The sequence below is a fragment of the Abramis brama genome, assembly GCF_963993115.1.
Source record: "Abramis brama genome assembly, chromosome: 9".
Taxonomy (NCBI): domain Eukaryota; kingdom Metazoa; phylum Chordata; class Actinopteri; order Cypriniformes; family Leuciscidae; genus Abramis; species Abramis brama.
In genome coordinates this window covers 17997210-18001939 of record NC_139971.1, presented here as the reverse complement: position 1 = coordinate 18001939, position 4730 = coordinate 17997210, and the positions used below count along the sequence as shown (strand labels likewise).

Below are 4730 nucleotides of genomic sequence, written 5' to 3'. Positions count from 1 at the left end.
AGCTCAAGAATGATAATTCTCCTATTTTTTATGGAAAATTTTCTGAAATTACCACTAAATGGCAGTATTACTACTTAGTACATTCTGCTCACTAATATTGTAACTAATTTCATTTGAAATGATATTTAATCTTTACAAAATCATTATAATAACATTACAAATCACATTTTTCAAGGTTTTCCAATTTATTGTTAATTTTAGGTATATTCTTTTCAGTAAAGTTATATGATTACAATGTAAACTGAAAATTGTGTTTTAAACGGGAAACATGTAATAAGCATTTATCATTTATTTCAAATATCTATATGTATAACAAAATGTGCTTAAGTATTTTTATTAGAGTTAATATGGAAAATGTGCCATAAAAAAAAAAAAAAACATGGAATCAAACCAAGTCATAGAAAACAAAACTGTATTTTATTAACAGAATAATACAATGTTTATTTTAAAACAATGCATATGAAAATAAGTAAAATGAAATACTGAGAGAAAATTAATCAATTAATTCAATTTAAATTTTTTGCATATTGAACTATGTCTCTGTGGTAAAAGTTTTTTTTTTTTTTTTGAATAATCACATTAAATGAAAATACATAATTGTGAAGTATTATATTTGAAATGACAGAATATAGAAATAAAATGTAAAATACTACACATCAAAATAAATAAAAATATAAATAGTAATTGAAAAATCATAAATTTAATAATAATATTTTTTTAAACTAAGAAAATGTTAGAAAGATATCCAACAGTTGTAAATAAATATTCATTAGTTCATTCATTCATTTCAATTGTTTTCACATATGAAAGTAGAAAAGTATTTGTGTTAATATATGTTCAAAACTATTTTGCACATTAAATAAGAATAATTTTGAAGTATGAAATAGTATGTGAAATGACAGAAAATAAAAATTAAACTAAAAATATCAACAATAAAAATAAAGCATTCATTCATTCATTCATTCCTTTTAAATGAGTTGAAAACATTTTGAAAGCAAAAGTAACATTCAATAAAAAGTATAGTTGTTAAATAGTATATTAAATAGACAATAAACAGTAAAAAATAAGTCCACATAAAATATGAAATTACAAAATATAAAAATTAATTAAAAAACTCAAAAGATCAACAATAAAAAATGAAACATTAATTCATTCCTTTAGAATGCATTGAAACAATATTTTGAAATCAAAAATATAATTTTCAATAAAAAATATAGTTGTTAAATACATTAAAGAAGCAATATAGAGTAAAAGACAAGTCCACATAAAATGTGAAATTATATAATAAAAATTTTAATTTAAAAAACTAAAAATATCAACAATAAAAAATAAACCATTCATTCATTCCTTTTGAATGCATTGAAGAAAAACAAGGAGGGAGGAGGCAAAAAATGATTTAGAGGAGAAGATGGAGGTAAGAGGCAGGGTGGAACCAAGAGTCAGACTGACATAGGTGTAGTTGTGAACAGTGTAGATCCAGGCAGAGATGGTGACGAAGGAGACTTAAAGCTGTGACCAGCTGCAGCAAAACACACTTGGAGCTGGGCAGGACCAGTGGTGATGAAGATGATGTAACCCAGGTTGAAATCTGGTAATATATTATTAGTTCTGCTGCCCCTTTAAGAAGTGATCTCATGCCACCCCAGTCATGTGACTGTGCTTGGCCAATCGCGCAGTAGAGCACAAGTTTAATTAGGCTGCAGCTTCTTCCTCATTCAGAGGTGTGGGGAAGCTGATCGGCAGCTGTGGACAGGTTTGTGTTCAACAAACAATTCACTCTTTTGCTTGATTTATTCTTTTAAGTTAAACACATCATTGTAACTTTTAGAATAACTTAGTGGCTGCAGGGGATTGTCACCGTCACCAGATTGCCATATGTTTACTTAGAGGAACTGGTGAGTACTCTGAATGAATGAACTATATGCTGAAAGCTAACATATTAGCCAAATATTTACCAACTGGTTTTGTTTAATTTTATGCTTTTGTGACATTTGCATTTGTGGGTTACAAATATATTTGTTTTCAGTAAGTGTGTTTATATGTAGTAAGGAAATCTGATTATAGTACTGTTGAATTTATTTGAACTTTGTGCAGCCAATACAACTTTAACATTGTACTGTTTATTGTGTTGTCATGCCCTTAATGTTTATTATTTGTAGTTTGTATATTTATTGATTCATTCTGTAATAATTTAGAATTGTGTGCACATGAAAATGATATCTGAGTGTGGAATGAGCTGATGCTTAGTTCCAACTTAGCCCTGTTATTTACTGGTCCTGTTGTTGTACTACAGGCCAGGTTTTTTCTCTCTGTCTGGAGACGAGTGATGGCGAGCCGAATTTCTATTGCTGGGAACCTACCATCCGTGTAGCATCCACTGAATAGCCATCCTACTGGTCTGGTAGGAAGGTCGTCCACAGCCTGTCCCCCACACACTTCTCCATGGACTAGTGCTTCAACCCCACATACACATCCTTCACATGATGAACAATAACTTATGGACTTATCACTACAAACTTCCATAAAACCCTTGTGGGTTGTCGCGCTGGTCTTGTATATCATCTATTGCTGGGACAGTTCTTTTTCTTTTTTTGGTTTTTGTGTGTGTGTATTTGCTGTAATTTATATTAGTATATACTTGAACAACAACTACCAAGTGCACTTAACTATAAACCGGTTCAACTGCAGTCTGTAAATATTTTGGGATTCTTTTCTTTTTCTTTTCTTTCATTATTTCTATTTGTAAATATTTTGTTTGATTATTTTGCAATATATGGTACCTGCACCAAATTTAAACTTATGTTTCTGTGTTGTTACTGACCACCAGCTCCTGTAGACGAATTTAGACTTCTGTTATTTTACTAGCCTAAGACATATTAATATCGGTTAACCGTCTCAAACACCCGTTACATCGACATTGAACTGGACTGAAGCAGTGGCAACAAAGACATCTAATGACTGGGATGAACCAGCAGAGATGAAGACACCTTGATAGTTTACTGAACCAGTGAAAACTGAAGATATTTTAATGTGGCATAATTCAGGTCATCCCATGACAATAATTCAGTGGGCACTCAGCTCAGTCCTCAGTAATGACAGTGTGGTTGGTGCTTCAGTATATGCAGGACCACACCACTACAATTTCATCAATCACAGACAAAATTGGCTTCTGTGAAACACAAAAACTGGAGATTAGCATTTCAGAAAGTTCAACACAGAAAGCTAAAGCTGCAATAAGCTCAAAGTCACAAAAATAAACAGACAACAATAGAAAAAGTTACCTTGCACTGTGATGAATAATAATTACTGCTGAACTGAGACACACAGATGGAGGGTCCGTATTTGATATTGAGAGCAGGAATCCATGACTTGCCTTGAGTCAACAGTCCACAATGGTTATGATGGTGTGATGATCTGAATGCTGAACTGAGCCACACATATATAGTCTACAATGGTGATGATAGTGTGATGATCTGGACATTGTTGTCTACAGTCAAACTGTTTCATTGATTTGCAGAATGTAATCTTCAGCTGGTTTCTGGAGTTGAATATTGTCCTAATAATGAAGATGATGTGGTCATTAAAGCAGCGTGAGACATTTCATGTACCTATAGACAATGAGGATATGATTAGGATTTTTTACACTTTACAACTTATATCAGTGAATAATGTACTTATAAAACATTGTGCTTAAAGCAATTTAATACAATATCCTTATACCAGAAACATATATTACAGAGTAATGAAAGTTATAACCAATTTAAAAGATAAAATAGTCTTACCTGTTTATCAATACTTGAAGTGTTGGAATATGATGAGAATGAAGCAGCAAAGATAGTGTAATATTTGTTAAAGTCCATCTTTGTCTTTTCTTTCTTTTTTATATATCTTCCCATTTATTGTTTTGCTGCAAATATTTTTTTACACCACCTATTGAAGTACTTTACTATAAATCAGCCAACAGTATGATGCAGGTCTCCATACAAATTCATTGTAAAATGACATTACACAGACATTTTGATCAATAAAATACATCAAATAAATAAATAAAATGAATGAATGAATGAAGGAATGAATGAATGAATGAAGGAATGAATTAATGAATGAATGAATGAATGAATGAATGAATGAATAAAATGTTTGTGTGGGTGTTAAGGCCATTGAATTTTATATATATATATATATATATATATATATATATATATATATATACTGTATATATATATTATATATATATATATATATATATATATATATATATATATTGACATGTATATTTAAATAATAAAATATTAACAGTTCATTATGATAATTCAACAGGAATTTGGGAAATGTATTTGTAGGTGAGAGAGAATATAGGGCGGCTTCTGTCACTTTGAGTGATTTATTGCCCTTAAGCCACGCCCCCTTTTTGACCGTGGGAATTTTCCCACGCTTAAGCCCCGCCCCTTTCTACCCCCTCCCACCCACCTCCGGACAAGTCACGTGACCGTGAGAATTTTCCCACGGTACCCTTCCCCACAAACACCCCCAACCCACCCCACTTCTGGACAGGTCATGTGACCATGGAATTTTTTCCCACGATCCACATTAAAACGTTAAAACAACATGTATTAAAACTATATAATGCAAATAGTTCTATTTTCTAATACATTTGAAGAAAAGTTGTACTTTCACAATTACAGTGTTTAAAGGTGTATAAAACATATAACGTTAAAATACATTTGTAA

At 31.1% G+C, this 4730-nt stretch overlaps 1 long non-coding RNA gene across 1 annotated transcript; it reads left to right on the top strand.

The window, feature by feature from the left end:
- The first annotated feature begins 1702 nt into the window (after window positions 1-1702).
- LOC311089915 lies at window positions 1703-2796 on the top strand. The gene is made up of 3 exons (XR_014607789.1): window positions 1703-1753; window positions 1829-1895; window positions 2294-2796. It is a non-coding gene; the product is annotated as an uncharacterized lncRNA (long non-coding RNA).
- Window positions 2797-4730: the final 1934 nt, after the last annotated feature.